This window comes from Hyperolius riggenbachi, chromosome 10, assembly GCF_040937935.1.
Source record: "Hyperolius riggenbachi isolate aHypRig1 chromosome 10, aHypRig1.pri, whole genome shotgun sequence".
NCBI lineage: Eukaryota > Metazoa > Chordata > Amphibia > Anura > Hyperoliidae > Hyperolius > Hyperolius riggenbachi.
In genome coordinates this window covers 22,857,746-22,878,365 of record NC_090655.1, presented here as the reverse complement: position 1 = coordinate 22,878,365, position 20,620 = coordinate 22,857,746, and the positions used below count along the sequence as shown (strand labels likewise).

General features: G+C 46.8%; 1 protein-coding gene across 1 annotated transcript in view; it reads right to left on the bottom strand.

Moving 5' to 3' along the window:
• Window positions 1–20,620, bottom strand: part of LRRC27 (leucine rich repeat containing 27) — a 93,930-nt gene that overhangs the window by 16,469 nt on the left and 56,841 nt on the right. The window lies entirely within an intron of this gene.

Here is a 20,620-nt window from a genome sequence, read left to right as displayed (position 1 = left end):
CACCCCTGCCAGGTATAACTAGACGGGTCTGATATAAAGTCTGAATAATGGAAGCCATGATTAAGTTCTCAGTTGCAGTAACCAGGGGATTTGTCTGCGGGCCATTTGAGAAAATGTAATTTTCCTACTCCTGCAACCTGTCACAGAGATGATGCCAGGATTACACTGTATATAGAGTTTCTTTATCCGGCTCAAGATTTCTCCCGTTTGTCTCATATTGTCAGATGTTTGCACGTTGTTCCCAGCTGTCTTATAACCGCTTCCGGACGGCGGTGATTGAAATCTACGCCATCTTGATGCTCTAATACCTGCCAGGGCGTAGATTTCACATCGCTGCCGCGCGTTGTCACCGCTCCCGCTGATCTCATCGCTGTCTCCCCGCCGCAGCTCACTCACCCTGCCGTCTCTATGATGGCAGAGCCCTCTGATTTTATTGGCTCCTAACCCTGTCCATCAAAGTAAGCAATTCCCATTGGCTCACATTGATCACACGGTCAGGAGCCAAGGTCAGAGCTCTGCCGCCATATAGACAGCAGAGTGGGTGGCCTGAGGCTCTGGGTGTGCGGCATGGACGGCTATAGTGGTGGGTATATATGGCAATTTATCGTTATGCTGCGGTTTCTAGTACCAGTGCTCTCTGGTCCTTAAAGGGGTAGAGACCGCTGGTACTTAAGTGGTTAAAGCACACCTTAAGTGAGGGGGATTTGGAGGCTGACCTATTTATTTCCTTTTAAACAATGCAAATTGCTTGGCTGTCCTGCTGATCCTCTAAATCTAAAGGTGGATATACATCACTCGACTTGGCGGCCAATCGACCATAAGATTCAATAATTATAATCGGGTGAAAATCGGTGCTGCCAAGAGCATGCCCAATCCATGATGTGACTAATTTTCAATTTTCGGTCTGAAATTGGTGCGATATTCGTGAATGACGAATGCAACCAAAACCCCTGGCCGCTGTAACCTCCCCCCCCCCCCCCGCCCCAAATGTTTTATGCCTCCCCTTCCCCCCAGTGCAGTTATAGGAAAATTGCTCAGTGGGTTTGGGCAATCTACTGAATATGCAGCCAGAATACGCCTTCCATAGTATATGCAGTTTTCTCCCCAAGCCCTTTTAGCTGGGTGCTCCACCCGACTAATTTTGGTGAGCACCCGGCTGTCATTGGCTGGCTTTCCTCCTGTAAGCAGTGTTGTGCCGGCCCAGCCTTCCCCCAGTTACTCCCCACCCGGCTACTTTTTCATGTCACCTGGCTGGAAAAAAATTCTGGGGAGAACACTGTATTTGTCTACCTAACGTCTTGCTCTTTATAGCCAGATTTAAAATCCATATATAACAGAAATGAAACTGCGATCATGCTGGTGAAAGGTCTCTCCCAAGCATGCGGTGTATAGCACTGCATCAGCTTAGAGGCGGATCAAAAGAACTACTTGTGGGTAAAAATAACAAGGAAGAGGAAGGTGCCTTTAATGGCCCTGAATAGCTAACTATACTAGAAATCTCAGCAAGCGTTCAAGCGCAAGGCCCTTCCATCAGCATAATTACACGCAATAAAAATCTCATATGTATCAGAGCTCTGAGGCTACAGAAACATTGGCAGATATAGGGAGTATTATACAGACAGATCACGGTGCAAATAAGATACAAAAAGCCTGGACTTATCACTGAACATTTATACAAGAAAAAGGCCTGTCGGTGCTCAGACCATGCGTCGCACACTGCATTAAATAGGTCTGCAAGTCTGTCGTCCTACGGACGATGCACAAGAAAGCCTGCACACAGACCAGCAGACTATGGGTGCCCATACATCAGGCGACTTGGCAGTCAATTGACCATACGATGAAAATTGTTGCTGCTACAAGCATGCCTGATCAACAATTCGACTGATTCAGGGCTGAAATTGGTTGACTGCGTGTGCGGCGGGAGTGGCGAATGATAATCCCAAACGACGGAATCACCAGCAGCTGTCCCTCCCAAATGTTTTATGTGCCCCCGGTGCACATGCATTATGCAGCAAGGCGGCGTCACAAGCCAATTCCCGAAATATTTCATCCTGAAATCGAATGGGAATCGTCCTGAGGTGTATGGGCAGCCAACAGGTTTCTCAAAATCTTCCCATCATCGGTAGATATATAGGCGCCTTAAAGTGAGCCTTAAAGAGAATCTGTACTCTAAAATTCTTACAATAAAAACCATATTATTCTTTTCCTTATGTTCTCCTGTGCCCCTCTGTGCTGTTTCTGCCACTCCCTGCTGCAACCCTGGTTTGCAATTAATAGTTTTAGGCAGTGTTTACAAACAAAAGACTGGCTTCTAACCAGAGTATCATAGGCTGAGAACTAGCTTACTGTGTGACTCATGCAGAGCTTGGAGGGGGTGTGTAAAGCTTCTGCCAGTGACAAGCAGTGCTGCACATTCCACACATTCCAGCCTCAGCCCGACAGACACGACAGAGGAAAGGATATAAGATTTATTACAGAGACAGTGCAAGTAGGAAAGGCTGCAGTAAGACAGACCACATTAGAACAGTAATAGGAACTTATGGGACAGAAGAAATAAGGCTCAAAATGTTGTTACAGAGTCTCTTTAAGTCCTAAAAAAAATGAGTTTTACTCACCTGGGGCTTCCCTCAGCCCCCTGCAGCTGATCGGTGCCCTCACTGTGTCTCTCTGATCCTCCCGTCCCCACCGGCGACCACTTCCGGTTTTGCCGTCAGGGCCAGGAGGCCGCAATAGCAGCATAGGGGGTGATATTTTGGCTGGGAACGCGAAGAATCACTCGCTTCCCATGGCTGTCAGGTCCTGAGGGTGAAACCGGAAGTAGTTGCCGGCGGGGACGGAGGATCAGAGAGACACGGCGAGGGCACCGATCAGCTGCAGGGGGTTGAGGGAAGCCCCAGGTGAGTAAAACTCTTTTTTTTTTTAGGACTTAAGTGCCTCTTTAAGGACGTGGATTACCGGAACCATGTCCTGTGGTCTGATAAGACCAAGATAACCTTATTTGGTTCCGATGGTGTCATGTATATGTGGTGGCAACCAGGTGAGGAGTGCAAAGACAAGTGTGTCTTGCCTACAGTGAAGCATAGTGGTGGGAGTGTCATGGTTTGGGGCTGTATGAGTGCTGCCGGCACTGGGGAGCTACAGATCATTGAGGGAACCATGAATGCCAACATGTACTGTGACATACTGAAGCAGAGCATGATTCCCTCCCACCACAGGGCATTATTCCAACATAACAACCCCAAACAATGCTCCAAGATGTTGACTGCCTTACTAAATAAACTGAGGGTAAAGGTGCTGGACTGGCCAAGCATGACTCCGGACCTAAACCCTATTGTGCATCTGCGGGAAATCCTCAAACAGAAGGTGGAGAAACGCAAAGTCTGTCATATCTTCAGTGTTGTCCCATAAAGAAATATAAACTGAGAGGAGTACTCCTGTGAGATAGTGTACATGACTAAACAGTTTGCAATGCAGGAAGGTTAGTCACTCGCATGCAGTGTTGGTTTTAAAGGACACCTGAAAAGAGAGCAATATGGAGGCTGCCATTTTTTTTTCCTTTTGCCAGTTGCCTGGCAGCCCTGCTGATCTCTTTGGCTGCAGTAATGTCTGAATCACACACCTGAAACAAGCATGCAGCTAATCCAGTCTGACTTCAGTCAGAGCATCTGATCTGCATGTTTTTTCAGGGTCTATGGCTAAATACATTAGAGGCAGAGGATCAGCAGCACAGCCAGGTGATGTGCATTGATTAAAAGGAAATAAATATGTCATCCTCCATATCCCTTTCAGTTCAGTTGTCCTTTAACACCTGCAGTAGCATCACACCCTGCAAATCACAGGACGAATATGCAGATCAGGTGTCCTGCGTTCAATGGCTGCATGCTTGTTACAGGTCAGCTTCTGGCCACATATGAAACCTATGGATCAGCATGACATCTAGGCAAGTAATTTTTTTTTCCACTGGCGTTCAGGATGCGAGGTGATCGCTGCATTGCCTTGCATCCTGTATAGTATACAGGTTAAGGGCACTGCCTTTGACATGGGAGACCAGGGTTCGAATCCTGGCCAGGTTCAGTACCTATTCAGTAAGGAGTTCAAGGCAAGACTCCCTAACACTGCAGGGCGGCCTCTTGAGCATGTCCTGGTGGCTGCAGCTCTTGAGCGCTTTGAGTCTGACAGGAGAAAAAAAATGTACATGTTGATTCCGGAGACATGTCTGGGTTTAACCTCCTGCCGATCGCGTCACGCAGATGGGCGTGGCCGCGGTGGCATCCCTAGGTCGGCCTAACACTGAATGGCGTCAGGTCCTGGGGCCAGCTAATGCAGGAGATCGCGCGCAGGCCGCAGATGCGTACAGCAGCAGCGGCACAGATGCGTACAGCAGCAGCAGCACAGATGCGATCGGCAGCAGCGCTGTACTGGGGGACAAGACAGCGATTGGCTCTCATAGGCAGAGGCCTATGACAGCCGATCGCCAGGACTGGCCGGCTAGGGGGAGGAAGGGGATTGTTTAAAAAAAAAAAAGGTAAATATTAAAAAATCACACAAAAACACACAAATATTTATTTAAAAAAATAAACTGGGGGGCCATCAGACCCCACCAACAGACAGCTCTCTATTGGTGGGGAGAAAGGGGGGGGGGGGAATCACTTGTGTGCTGTGTTTTGCGGCCCTGCAGCTTGGCCTTAAAGCTGCAGTGGCCTATTTGACTAAAAATGGCCTGATCACTAGGGGGGCTTAGCACTGCGGTCATCAAGAGGTTAAGTTCCAGGGTGTAGAAAGGGTAACACGTTCTATGAGGGGTGGGGATTTATACAGGACTCCGCTAAAAAGAGAAGCATACTGGATATGGAAATTGGGAATCCGTTCGCCTTTAGGTTTGAACTCTAGATTAGACCTGAGTACGATATATAATATAATAAAAAAGAGTTATCCCATATTGATTTTTGATAGGGCCCCAGCCAGATTCTATCTATTACAATTTACATGTACATAATGGGTGTGTCTTTTTCACCTATATAACCTGTGCAATGTATGTTCTTTGTAAGCTATGATTAACCCCCGTGGCGGTATGAAAAATTCCGCCAGGGGGCAGTGCAGCAGTTTTTTTTTTTTTAAATCATGTAGCGAGCCCAGGGCTGCTCAGCGGCATCCCCCCGCCCGCTTCGATTGCCTTCGGCGATCTCCGATCAGGAAATCCCGTTCAAAGACGGGGCGGGAAGACGTCACCGACGTCGGGACGTCATTGGGAGTCCCGATCCACCCCTCGGCGCTGCCTGGCACTGATTGGCCAGGCAGCGCACGGGGTCTGGGGGGGGGGGGGGGCGTGCGCCGCAACAGATAGCGGCGATCGGGAGCGGGCCGGCGGCGATCAGAGTGCTGGCGCAGCAAAAAAAAAAATTATGAAAATCGGCCCAGCAGGGCCTGAGCGGCACCCTCCGGCGGCTTACCCAGTGTCCAGCACGGGGTTACCGCTAAGGAGGTTAAGGAGCCGTTGCTCGGATACGCGTGAGCTTTCATCTATAACTCTGATGATGGATTATAAATAAAGCTCTTTTTGATTATATCCCATTATATCCCATCATCTGGTGCAGCGGGATTTTTCCTGGACTTTCCCAACAGGAGAAAAGCGCTATACAAATGTTCGGATTATTATTAGTATTATTATCCTCCCACAAGTATTTGCGGTTGTCTTCCGTACAACCAGGTGTGGCGTCATGCGGCTTCCCTTTATGGGGACTCGGATGTGTGCTGCGGAAAACTGCAGCATGCTGTACATAATTTCCTCCGCGTCGCATCACGTAGGTACATTCACGTCAATGAAAACTACTCCGAATTGGTTGCAGTTGCCATGCGGAGCGGTTTCCACATAGCAAGGCGTCTAGTGGAAACGGCCTTAAATGAGATCAGCAATAGCAGCCTCTGCCTTCTTCCCACTACAGGTGCCCTTTATGCTTCTGCTGAGGACATCTGTATTCCCTTCCCAGGGAAATAAATCCCGAGTGTGCTGCAAGTTGTGTACCTTTGCTCTTGTTGTATCAAGCAGCCATTACTGAGGCTTTTAAACACATTAAAAAGCTCTTAGAAAGAGCGGTGAGAGTGCAGAGCTGCCCCGCCGAACGCCCCGCCCCGCTGAGAGATGACAGATGAGCAGATTCTGAGGGCTAGATAAACACTGTGAGTCACTCTGCAGTGCTTACATTCAGGATTAAACAGCCTTTTCCTTGTGCGGAATGAGAAGACGGTACAATAAGTTCTTGGAACATACAAATTCATTTAGGGATTTTCAATTATTTTTTTAATTACTTCAAAGGGATCATTTTCCAGGAAATTTACTCTCGGACGGTTTTGATATGAGCTATCTGTACAATCCAAAGTAACGCGTCAGATTTAATCTTCTGCTCTTGGACGGTCGCTTTCCAGTGTAAAGTTGGATTTTGTTGGTTGCTGGGAGGTAGCCCAGCAGTCAGGGGCGTAACTATAATTCATGGGGGCCCCAGCAAAACTTTAAAGGGGTACCCCGATGTTGACGCCCCTTCCTTTACCTCCCCTTGGTGACCTTCCTGGTCTTAGAATGGTAAATGACTCAAGTGTGGCCATCACGATCTTCAGATCAGCTGTTTTTATGGCTACTCTTGTTATGGGTGTGATGAACGTTTCCTTGTATGGGAGGAAGGGGAGGGTAGTAGTTGGGGATCCCCACAGCTCTGGGCACCCAGTAATCGCAGGGGCTTCTCCTCTCTAGTTACACCCATGTAAACAGTGTTTGATGCACTAAGGTTCTTCCAGACTGGAGACAGAAGCCTGCTAGTAGCAATAACGACTGATATGGGGTCCAGGAAGAGCGGGGGCTCAGTGTGTCTCTTAGGCCCTATTTCCACTAGCCATGAGTTGCGGCTGTTTTCTGTACACGATTCTGGATGCGGAATTGCAGCCTATTAAGATCTATAGTCTTCATCTGAAATTGCGAGCACACCCAAAAAAAACAAAATAGCTCTAGCAGCAGTTAGTTTTTAGGCCACACCTGAAGGGCCTTTTTGAAGGTATTGAAGGATGGGGCAAGTCTGATGGGTGGTGGTAGGGGGTTCCAGAGAGTGGGGGCAGCTCTTGAGAAGTCCTGAGGTCTCGCATGGGAGTGGGAGATGCATGAGGCAGTCAAGCGCAGGTTGCCCGGAGGATCGGAGGGGTGGTCGGGTGTATGTCTGTGGACGAGTTCAGAGATGTAGGTCAGGCAGGCCTTGTGTACAGATTTGTAGGTCAAGCATAGAATTTTGAAGTTGATGCTAGCAGGGGCATAACTAGAAATTGCTGGGCTCTCCTGCAAAACTTTGGATGGGGACCCGCCCTCAACTGTCGTTGCTGGATGGGGACCCTCCCCACTGCTGTTTGTTCCTGCTTCTCCCCCTTCCTGTGCTGCACCCCCTCCTGCCCCTAAAAATGGTCCTGGAGGGCCCCAGAGCCAGGGGCCCCCCTTAGGCTTCTCCCCTTAAGGGCCCCCCTGCGGCTGCATCCCTTGCAGGAGCTATTGTTACACCCCTGGATCCTAGTGTGGATAGGGAGCCAGTGGAGGGATTTATAGAGGGGAGTCATGGAGGCGGCCTGATGGGAAGAATGGATCAGTCTGGCTGACACATTCAATGCCCAACAATTACAGAAAGTCTATTAAGGGTACTAGGCATATTATTATTATTTAGTATACAGTATATAGTGACAACATCTTCCGCAGCCCTGTACAGAGTATATTGACTTGTTACTTAGCTGTCCCTCAGAGGGGCTCACACTCTAATCTCTACCATGGTCATATGTCTATGTATGTATTGTGTAGTGTATGTATCGTAGTCTAGGGACAATTTAGGGGGGAGCCGATTAACTTATCTGCATGTTTTTGGGATGTGGGAGGAAACCGGAGTACCCGGAGGAAACCCACGCAGACACGGGGAGAAAATACAAACTCCGTGCAGATAGAGCCCTGGCTGGGATTTGAAATGGGGACCCAGCGCTGCAAGGCAAGAGTGCTAACCATTATGCCACCGTGGTTATATATTACAATATGCATAACGATTCAGGTTAGCAATGAGGGAAAAATGAATATAAGTCACCTCTGCTATAGAGAAAGTGCTTTAGCATGAAATACAGGGTCAGTGTGCTGCAATAAGGCCTTGTCCTTGTAAGATGCCTGGATGATAAATGATATAAACCCTGCATTGTACAGAGACACCAGCATGATAAATGGAAATGTACCTCCATGGCTTCTACATGAAGCTTACCGGAGCTTTATTTTCAGTGTAGCCAATGGGGAAACCTGTACCACAAGTGCACAGAAACAGTCGGCAGTTTGGCTCTGAGGAGATATTTGTCTCTTCCTGTTTTCTATCTATTCCTACAATTTCCTGTCAGAGTTTCTGTCTCTTCTCAGCTCTGAACGGTTCTCTGCAAACGCCATAGAGGAAAATAAAACAGCCAAGCTGCTGCCTCTCTGACCTGGCCATGCTGGCTGCTTGTTAAAGTAGAACTCCAACCATACTTTTCAAACAGAAATCCTATATAATAAAACCTCTCTGTCCCTGCGTCCGCCTCCTGTCCCTGTGTTTTAACTACTGAACATGTCTAGCCGTTGGGACAGGAGGAGGACGGGGCCTTGCGCTGTTGGTGCTCACGGCGGGGGAGCGCGCGGCATGGAACGCAGCCGTGCGCCCTGGGGTCGCGTAACGGGCGGGCTAAATAGCTAGTAAAAATATAATTTTAGTAGTATCAAAGCCTAGGTTCTCAACATGGGTACACACCAGAGATGGATTTACAAGTATTGGGCCCTCTTGTGGTCTTTTTGGCAAGCTGAAGTGGAGAGAGGTTAGAGAAGGTGGCTGGTGGGCCCCTTGACCCCCTACTAGGCCCCAGGCACCTGCCTAGGTTGCCTGGTGGATTATCTAACACACAGCCCCAGAAGGTAGTCACAACAAGGGCGATGATGAATTTTTCACCACAGTATCGCAATCTAGTGTCTTTGAAGACTCCAAAAGGGCAAAGTTATAACTGTAGCTCCTGCGTGGTGGGAGGGCCTGGGCCGGCCTCTCTCTCTCTCTCTCTCTCTCTCTCTCCCCATCCAATAGCAGAGCAGGGGAGCAGAAGATTAACCCTTTCCAACCCTTTTTCAGGATCACCCACATTCTCCCCAGCACCTATGTGACTCCAGGGTGCTGGGGAGGGGCCAGGGCTCCGGAGGCTCTGTGCCATGCACCAGTGGTGGGGGCGGGGCCAGGCATCAGTGGCAGGGGTGAGGCCAGCGCCAGCTCGCGCACAAGGCCCTTTGCATACCTCCCAACATCTTCACATGAGAAAGCGGGACACTTAGGCCACACCCCTAACCACACCCCCTAGTCACGCCCACCAAAAGATTAAACATTTTTTTTTTAAATTAAATAATTACTTAATAATTTAATTACGCCCTAAAACTAAATTAACAACGTGGGGAGGAGGGTGAGGGTGGGGAGGAGGGTGAGGGTGCCCGTGGGTGGGAAGAAGGCGAGAAAAGGAAATGATTGAGGCGCCAGCCGCGGTATGCGAGATGGGTGGCCACCATTACATTCCTCCCTACCTTCCTCCTAATGTCCCCCCCTGCTTGCAGAGTAAAGTGCGAAGCAGGCTGTCATTTAATCATACCATTGCTCCTCGCATACCGGCATCTGGCTCTTCTCGGCTCCCTTCTTCCTGTGATGTCACAGGAAGTAGAGTGAAGCCAGATCCAGTACGTGAGGAGCAATGGTAAGATTACATGACAGCCTGCTCTGCAAGCAGGGGGGGGACACTGAGGGGTACATTAGGGGAAAAGGAAGGAGGAATGTAATGGCGGCCACCCATCCCGCATACCGCATCCCCGCGGCTGGCGCTTCGATCTTTTTTTTCCCCCTCTCTGCCCAGCCGGCCAGGACACTGGGGGCCATAACGGGATATCGGGAGAGCCCCCCCAAATCGGGACAGTCCCACAGGTTTCGAGACAGTTGGGGGGCTTGTGCACAAGCACCAGCATATTATCGTTATTACGTGGCTCTCGTTGCTCCTGGAGGAGATCAAAGTGGCAGACTTTGGGCTTGATTTACTTGATACGCCAGTGAAAAGCCCCTTAGCACGTGCCAAGTGCCTTTGCACACGCTCACATGCGCGCAAATTTTAAGCGGTGTGCGCAAAAAGTCGCACCAGTGCGCGTGAAATGTTGCACCGTCCGTGTGCAAAATAGCCTGATAAGGGTACTTTGCACGCGGACGCTGCGACGTTTTGCGCACCCAAATAGCGCGCGATCAGTAACAGCTTTGCTCATGCAAACTACTTAGCACCCAAGTTTGCACGTGCAAAGCTTTTAGGTGTGCTAACTATGCTAGCAGCACACTTCAGTGAATCAAGCCCTTTGTCTCTTTGATCCACCTAGAGGGGATGTTGTCATGCTGAACCTGATCTGGCAGCAGCTCCCCTACAAAGGAGCAAAGTGTGGCTGATCGGCACAGGAGACGGCGGGCGAATAGTCCGAGACTCTTACCACAAGAAGATGGCACTGTGCCGGGGATTTTATCAGCAACAGCGTCATCTGACAACACATTTTACTATGTCGGACATACAGTAGTCTGACATTAGTCCTATGGCGGAAAAGGCCAATGTTGGAATATGCCTGACAGAGCATGGGAAAGGGTTAATCTCTCCTCCAGCTGCAGCAGGTCCTCTGGTCACCTCTTCACTGCAGCCTGTCAGCAGCATTTTTTTTTTTTTGGCGCTCACACTGCAAATTAAATTCCCTAAGGCACTTTATTGACTCGAGGAAGCTGGCAGAGCCCCAAGAAACGCATTGTCTTTTTTAATTGTGCTTGAATAAACCTTACCTGATCTAAACCCTTGTTTTTCTGGGTTGGTTCATCCGGAGAGGTAATAGAACTCATGTATTTATTTATGTCTTTATATAATCTCGCCAAAGGACCGGCACCACTCGATGTATTTAATTTAAAACACTGCGCCACAGTTCCAATATAAAGGGAAAGTCAATTTGTTCACCAGTCCCTGGGATCGCTGCATAAAGTCCAGAATAGGATACAATGATTTAAAAAGGCTGCTGCGCTCTCCGGACCTAAAATAAAATCAAACTCCACATAGGGTAATAACGTTCAGAGTATTCAAAAAGTTCCAATAGCAATTACACTATTATTGACTTCAGTAGAAACCGGTGCATAGACAGAACCTCTGTGCCTGTAATCTCACTCAGTGATCACTCAGTGCCAATCCCCAAGGAAATGTATGCCTGAAGGCTCACCAGATGTTGCCCACCTCCGCTTGCAGGTGGAAACAACGCTTAGATTAGCTGTCAATCAATAGCCTAGAACCGGTGTTTCAAGTCTTCTTTTAATCCAATCAAGTTATCTCAATAAAAAAATATAAAAAGGTACATAGCGTAATCCTGTACAAATTGCCTCTGGGCGCATATAAACATTGCACTTACGCGTCCCGGAGTTTTTTCAGCACATAAAATCCTTGCCGCTGCCGATCCGCTGGGTCTACACAATGAAGGGAGGACTTCCGCGGTATTCCGCTCCTGGTCCCTCCCTCAGCCGCAGGGTCTCTCTCTCGTCCGCGCTTACTGCTCCCGACCGGCCGGTCCGTTGGCTTCCTGGTGCGCGTATCGACGTCAGACGTTAGCTCCGCCCTACGCGCGTTTCGTCCTCACGCCAGACTCATCAGGGGCTCTGACGCCTGACGCCATGTTAACATAGTGCCTGCTGGCACTCAAGGAACACGGGAAGAATCTTTAAGATAAGACAATGCATTACGTGTAGGACAAAAGGGGTTGTCTATATGTTATGGTGCCCATGTGGGTTAGAATATATAGGGCGAACCACTAGAGAACTTTTCAAACGTATTAGAGAACACGTTAATAATATTAAGAAGGGTTTGGTTAGTCACAGTGTCTCAAATCACTTCAGAATACATCATAATAAGGATCCGGCTGGGTTGAAGTTTATGGCACTGGAAAAATACATGAAGAAATGGAGAGGGTCAAATCTAACAAAGGAAATTTCTAAAGCAGAAGGAAAATGGATTTTTAATCTCAAGACTATGACTCCAGACGGATTGAATATAGAGTTTGATCTAAACTGCCATATATCCAATGACTAGGGTTTATTAAAATACTTAGGTATATGAAGATTTGAGGTGGACTAACAAAAGATCCAGCTGACTCCGGTCAGAAAAGTTGATGGAGGCCTCATTATAAACATAGATGGCATTATAATATGTCCAGTACTTAATTTCTTGATTATGCGTATTCAATGCAACATCAACTTTGACTTACCCAGAGTTAATCTATTTATTAATTAAATTATGGCTGAATAAATGCCCCGGCATGATTATTAATTTTGAGGTAAGGGTCAATTACAAGCACACAAAAGTGTTAAACACCAAAATCGGCACCACAAACATATAAATGGTCACTTAAATTTTTTTCCCCTCACTGTAATTGTTAGATAGGGCTTGCAGCGTCCTAATTTGGCCACAGGAGGGTGTCTATGTATAGTTTTAGTAAGTTTATACATATAGCTCAGTTGTTAGCACTAATGCCACTAGATGGCGGGATTTAGGGTTTCACCATAAGGGATACGTTTGAATTTCACAATTTTCTGTATGTAATGAATTATTGCTATTTTAAATTGACTGAAGGATGCGAGTTTTATTCAATTTGTGAACGCTGCCCATCCTGCGCAAGTGGAATCCCTCTACCAATCAGCAGCCAGCAGGCACTATGTTAACATGGCGTCAGGCGTCAGGCGTCAGAGCCCCTTAGAGTCTGGCGTGAGGACGAAACGCACGTAGGGAGGAGCTAACGTCTGACGTCGTTACGCGCACCAGGAAGCCAACGGACCGGCCGGTCGGGAGCAGTAAGCGCGGACGAGAGAGAGACCCTGCGGCTGAGGGAGGGACCAGGAGCGGAATACCGCGGAAGTCCTCCCTTCATTGTGTAGACCCAGCGGATGGGCAGCGGCAAGGATTTTATGTGCTGAAAAAACTCCGGGACGCGTAAGTGCAATGTTTATATGCGCCCAGAGGCAATTTGTACAGGATTACGCTATGTACCTTTTTATATTTTTTTTATTGAGATAACTTGATTGGATTAAAAGAAGACTTGAAACACCGGTTCTAGGCTATTGATTGACAGCTAATCTAAGCGTTGTTTCCACCTGCAAGCGGAGGTGGGCAACATCTGGTGAGCCTTCAGGCATACATTTCCTTGGGGATTGGCACTGAGTGATCACTGAGTGAGATTACAGGCACAGAGGTTCTGTCTATGCACCGGTTTCTACTGAAGTCAATAATAGTGTCATTGCTATTGGAACTTTTTGAATACTCTGAACGTTATTACCCTATGTGGAGTTTGATTTTATTTTAGGTCCGGAGAGCGCAGCAGCCTTTTTAAATCACTCGATGTATTTAGAAGCTCTTTATAACTTTATTGGCATCAATATGATAGCAACGACAGACGCTGTTTCGGCCCCCATGGGCCTTTATCAAGTTGCACAGGATCATCAAATGACAATATCAAAACTGTACATATTTATAGTCAAACACAATTACCCATGATTCCTCCATCAGCCAATCACCAACACCCTAGGGCAGAGGACCTGATGGAAGACTCATGCCAAAAATACACCACCAATAAAAACACAATGTTCAAATTTGAATCTCACCACTCAGAGATCAAGAGGATTTTCCACAATAACATGTAACTGCTGCAGCAGTCCCTGATAGGCGAACAGGCTCACTCACATAGGGGTGTCATGTTTCCGTGCTTATCATGTCACATGTGTAATAGCGTAATACGTGGGAATACTTTCCAACACCCTACTTTGGGCACTGTTTATCATATCAGGGAGCACTACACATGTGACTCTGATCATGTTGTTTATTTACTTAAGTGCCCATGCAGTTTTATTTATGTAGGTATGACTACACAGTGCCTTAAGTTGAGAATTTCATACAGACTGTTATAGATTGGTTGATGGATTAATGTGACTCTATGGAGTAGGGCTTGAAGCACTCAGAGTTACAGATTACCCAGCAAGCTCATGGTGAACCAAAACTCCTAGGAGTGTGTAAGGGTCTACAAAGGACCAAAAAGCCCTCCTACTAAAATGTTAAAGCGGTATCGCCACCATAAAAATCAAATTTCAACAGCAACTGGTCTGAGTGTATTAAGTGATAAAGATGCTAATCCTGCATTCAAAACTTTTTCTGCTGTTATGATTTGGAGTTATCACATACTTAAGGAACACTGGCCCTTTAGTAGTCGTGCCAAAGAATTGCATGCTGGGGGTTCTTTTTATCTATAATCTATTCCTCCTCTTCCCTTTATTTCCCTGCCAGCTTCTTATCTGAAACCTAATCCCCTACTCACTTGTGTTTACAAGCAAGGCTGAGGCGACTCTGCGACTGGAGGAGACAAGAAAAAAAGTAAAGGGCTGAAATGACATCACGAGTTAGCCTTTACTGTGGGCAAAAGACATGGCCCCCACCAGGAACAGAATTCTCGTCATTTACTATATAACATTCACTGAAATCAAAACGTGGACAGTATAATACATGTGTTATGTAAGTAGATCAAGTATTTATCTACTTATATATGTGTTTTTTTCCCTGGCATAGTATGGCTAATCCTACTGCTTTAAGCAAAACAGAAGGGATTTGTGATAATTCAGGTTGGAGTGAGCATGTGATGTCTCCCACAATGCATCACTGCTGAATATGCAAATCATCATTTGTTGTGTCTACCACCTATTCTCTGTGAGATATTTATTTTTGGGTACCTCCCCCCTTTTCACTGTCCCTAATGCTAGGTACACACAATGCAATTTTCTGACAGATTTACTGTCTGATCGATTATTACCAACATGTCCGATCTGATTTCCAATCGATTTTTCGAACTATTTTTCATAGAAGTGAACAGAAAATCGTTTGAAAAAAATCGATCCAAAATCAGATTGGAATTAATCGATCAGCCAGTAAATCTGTCAGAAAATTGCCCAGTGTGTACCTAGCTTAATACATGTCATGTGACGTCAGGATCCTTATGGGGGAATGCTGTTGTACTCTGACATGCTGTAGTGAGGAGAAGACAAGAGGACCTGTCACCGCTGGAGCAGGTATTCGTCTTCTGCTGTGCTGCTCTGCTATTGGATGGAGAGAAATGCACGCTCAGAGCCCCTCATCCTTTCACTACCTACAGCAGGATGGATCCTTCTGCACTCATGGATACCACCAGGAGGGCTGTGTGCAGAGAGGTCTCGCTCACTCTCCTCCGTGAGGTCCAGCCGAAGCAGCCATTCATCTCCTTTTCCTCTGAGGCTCCCTATCTCGGTAACAGTAAAAAAGGGCGCAGGAGGCTAGTGGACAAATCGGGCGCCGCCATTCACTCCCATAATAAATATCGTTTACTGGGCGCGGAAGAGGTAAAAAGGACGCCCGAGAATAATAACGTTTTCCAACGGCGCCCGAAGATTTTTAATGTTTTATAACTGCTTGTGATGATTTACGTTTCCTATTTTAATAAAACATTATTTTAAATGTTATCCCTTACTGTTTGTAAAACATTATTATTCACAAAATAAAGCGGCCAGTACGTAACGTAAATTGTAATATATTTTATCCCTTACTGTTTCTAAAACATTATTCTACACACAATACAGTGATCACTAAGGAGGGTCTTAGGTTTAGGCACCACCAGGGGAGTCTTAGGGTTAGGCACCACCAGGGGAGTCTTGGGTTAGGCACCACCAGGGGAGTCTTAGGGTTAGGCACCACCAGGGGGGTCTTAGGTTTAGGCACCATCAGGGGAGTCTTAGGTTTAGGCACCACCAGGGGGGTCTTAGGTTTAGGCACCACCAGGGGAGTCTTAGGGTTAGGCACCACCAGGGGAGTCTTAGGGTTAGGCACCACCAGGGGAGTCTTGGGTTAGGCACCACCAGGGGAGTCTTAGGGTTAGGCACCACCAGGGGGGTCTTAGGTTTAGGCACCATCAGGGGAGTCTTAGGTTTAGGCACCACCAGGGGGGTCTTAGGTTTAGGCACCACCAGGGGGGTTTTAGGTTTAGGCACCACCAGGCGGTCTTAGGTTTAGGCACCACCAGGGGGGGTCTTAGGGTTAGGCACCATCAGGGGAGTCTTAGGTTTAGGCACCACCAGGGGGGTATTAGGTTTAGGCACCACCAGGGGGGTCTTAGGTTTATGCACCACCAGGCGGTCTTAGGTTTAGGCACCACCAGGGGGGTCTTAGGGTTAGGCACCACCAGGGGGGTCTTAGGTTTAGGCACCACTAGGGGGGTCTTAGGTTTAGGCACCACCAGGGGGGTCTTAGGTTTAGGCACCACCAGGGGGGTCTTAGGTTTAGGGACCACCAGGCGGTCTTAGGTTTAGGCACCACCAGGGGGTCTTAGGTGTAGGCACCATCAGGGGAGTCTTAGGTTTAGGCACCACCAGGGGGGTCTTAGGTTTAGGCACCACCAGGGGGGTCTTAGGTTTAGGCACCACCAGGCGGTCTTAGGTTTAGGCACCACCAGGGGGTCTTTGGTGTAGGCACCATCAGGGGAGTCTTAGGTTTAGGCACCACCAGGGGGGTCTTAGGTTTAGGCACCAATACGGGGGTCTAGGGGTTAGGGGTAGGTACAGGGAGGGTTACTTACTATTTTTTTTTTAAACGTTATTATACATTTAACTTTTTAAACGGAAGATTAACGTTTTCACAATTGCCGATTTCATGCACATTATTTAATGATTTATAACTTTATAAAACATTATTTTTAAACGAAATATAGTACATTATATTTTTTTAAACGTTATCCATGTTTATCGTTTAAAACCCTGTGCCCTTTTTTCCCAGCGCCCCTTTTTAACGTACGCCACTATCTCTGTGCTGAGATCGGCATCTGTCACATGAGGAACATGAGGAGAGAGGGCAATATCAGCTTAGAGATGGGGCGCCCCCGGAGAACAGAGTTGGGCACTCTCTAGCTACCTGCACTGGGGGAGACTCCCTGGCTACCTATAACTGGTGGAGCACTTTCTGACTACAAAAACTGGGGGAAGGGGGGGCGCACTGCCTGGCAACCTTTAAAGGGAGAGGCACTCTATGCCTTCCTATAATTTAAGGACCTCTCTGTCCATCTATACTGGGGGGACTCTCTGGCTACCCAAAGAGGGGGGGCACACTCTTGCTACCTATACTCGGGGGTCACTCTGTGGCTGCCTAAACTGGTGGTGGGGGTGCTCTCCAATACCCAGCAGTCCGATTCTTTATAGAGAAAACATGGTATCACATTTAGAAGCTAAAATCTGCATCCTCCCGTCCCGCACTAGTTGTAAAAGCATCTGTTACTAGTATGAACTTACCGTAAAAGAATAGGCTTGCGGGGGCTTAGAAGGATATTGTCTTTGGACCACATTGTTTGATTGTTTGAGGTTTGAATGGAAGAATGAATGGTCTGAGTGGCTGAACATAGGTTACTGTATATGTTTATGCTTTTGTACACCATTTTGTACATAAAATAACAAAAAAGCAGAAAAGAATAAGAGCAATTTAAAATAAAAGATGAATAATGATATATCAAATGTTGATGCAAACCTAACCCAATACAGGAGTGCTGCAATGAAGCCAATCGTTGGGCTAGAGTACAGGTGTACGCTGCGATTGGGGGGGAAGAAAAAAAAGCTAAAATCTGTAAAGGGTCATACCACTAAAAAGGTTAAAAAGAACTTGAAGCCAATTTAAAGGGGCACTACAGCGAAAAACTGTAAAATTTAAAATATGTGTAAACATATACAAATAAGAAGTACATTTTTTCCAGAGTAAAATGAGCCATAAATTACTTTTCTCCTATGTTCCTGTCACTTACAGTAGGTAGTAGAAATCTGACAGAAGTGACAGGTTTTGGATTAGTCCATATCTTTATAGGGGATTCTCAGGGATATATTTATTTTCAAAAGCACTTAGTGAATGGCAGTTGCTCTGTCCAACTGCCAAAAAAACTGTGTAGCAAGCAGGGAAGCTGGCCAGCATCATTGTTTAAATCCTTTTTCGGGCATATATTTATAAAGAATAAAAGCCTTGCTGAGAATCCCCTATTAAGAGATGGACTAGTCCAAAACCTGTCACTTCTGTCAGATGTCTACTGCCTACTGTAAGTGACAGCATTATAGGAGAAAAGTAATTTATGGCTCATTTTGCTCTGGAGAAAATGTACTTATTTGTATATGTTTGCACATATTTAACCACTTTACCCCCGCGCGTACGTATTTCTCCGCCCCTTTTTCCATCCTTTAAAAACCAGGGACGGAGAAACACGTACTTTCCGCGTTCCCGACGCTGCCCGCGCTCCCGCTCGTAAACACGCCGCCCGCCGCTAGTAAAACCGCCGCCGCCCGCTCGCCCAGAGATCAATGAACGGGAAAATCCATTCCCGTTCGTTGATCTAAGCCCCGCAATGATCAGCTGCTCTCCTATGGGCAGCGCGATCATTGTGAGAAAAAACTCACGTGTCCAGCCTCCTTATTCTTCCTCCAAGCTTCCGGAAGGAAGCTTGGAGGTCGCATTAAAACAAAAAGTTACTGTGGCCATCTTGTGGCCAAATAGTAAACTACACCCTAACATTTTTTAACATACAAATAAATGACTTTTAACACATAAAATTAACTCATTACCTCCCACACTCCCCATTTTTTTTTTTTTTTGTAATTAAAAAAAAATTAAAAAATTTACAATTAAAAAAAATACATAAATAGTTACCTTAGGGACTGAACTTTTTAAATATTTATGTCAAGAGGGTATAACACTGTTACTTTATAAACTATGGGCTTGTAATTAGGGATGGACGCAAAACTGAAAAAAATGCACCTTTATTTCCAAATAAAATATTGGCGCCAAACATTGTGATAGGGACATAATTTAAATGGTTTTATAACCGGGACAAAAGGGCAAATACGTTTCATGGGTTTTAATTACAGTAGCATGCATTATTTAAAAACTATAATGGCCGAAAACTGAAAAATAATTATTTTTTCCCCCACATTTTTCCTATTTTCCCATTAAAACACATTTAGAAAAAAATAATTCTTGGCATAATGTCCCACCTAAAGAAAGCCTAATTGGTGGCGAAAAAAACAAGATATAGTTCATTTCATTGCGATAAGTAATAATAAAGTTATAGACGAATGAATGGAAGGAGCGCTGAAAGGTGAAAATTGCTCTGGTGGTCAGGGGGTAAAACCCCTCAGTGGTGAAGTGGTTAAAATTTTACAGTTTTTCGCTGTAGTGTCCCTTTAAGTAAAAATACAAACAAAAAAACAAAAACAAAACAGATACTTGCCTATGCAGAGGGAGGGCTCTGGATCCTCTCCTCTCCTGGTCCCGTCGTTGCACCACTGGCTCCCCTGTTAGCAGCCTCCAACCGTTCGGTCGAAGACTGGTCTGTTCCATTATGGGAGGCTTCAGAAGTGTTCGGGAGCCCGAGTGTACCAGAAGATGGGCCGCTCCGTACTGTGCAGGTGCAAGCGCACACTCTCACGCATGTGCAGTATGGAGCCGCTTGTCTTCGGGAGCCCAATTGCTCCCGAAGACAAGCGGCTTCATACTGCACATGCGTGAGAGTGTGCGCTTGCACCTGCACAGTACAGACTTCCAGAGCCTCCCACAGCTGGAGATATGAATGGGGTAGCAGGGGCGTATCTGGGTAATATAGAGCCTACGGCAAATACTGAAATTGTGCCCCCCCCCCCTATCAGAGCCACCTTCCCAACTAAAAACAGCATCCTTTCTTGCGTACATGTGTTATGGTTGTCTGTGTTTTTTGGCTCGTGATATTGCTGAAGTTATTGTTTTGGAAATCTCTTCTTCTTCCCTTTCTGCCCTCTTTTATAACACTAAGCCAAGTGCGCCCTACATAAATAAGTTAAAAAGCCATGTTCCCCAGATATCAGAATTAATCTGATTTGAGTGACAGTCTGAGTGACTGGGTGGCAAAGGGGTAGGCATGGTGGTGCAGGACAGGAGCAGGCATGGTGCCCATGGCATGAGCCATGCCTGTACCACTCTAGATACGCCTCTGTGGGGTAGACAGCACTGCACCGAGGGCATCGGCAGGGGAGAGGGAAGGCTCTATAGTCCTTACTGGCTGCGCCTTCATGAAGCGCCGCTGTCAATCAAGTCCATGTTGTCCGCAGCGTACTGTAGTATTGGAGGTCGGCCTCTGCACCGGAGGGGTCCCCGGGGACGGTGGCTTCGAGCAGAGATGCTGCGAGGTAAATGTCGGCTGCAGGGGGCTGGAGGAAGCTCCTGGTAAGTATATCACGGGGCAACATATAATGCTTGATGTTTACTTTAACAAGATGTGAAGATCTGCCTGCTTCTTCTCTCTCTGTGCTGGGTAAGGCAATGTGTGGAACCCCAGCGATAGAGTTTCCCCAGTAATATGAAAGCTGCTGGTTAATCATTCGCTGTTTTGTCGTGATCTGCACTCGCCATGCACAGCACTGCTACAGAATCATTTCATACAGAATCTTCATGATCAAAAATGAGCTTGAGCAGTTCTTCTTTTACATTTACAGAC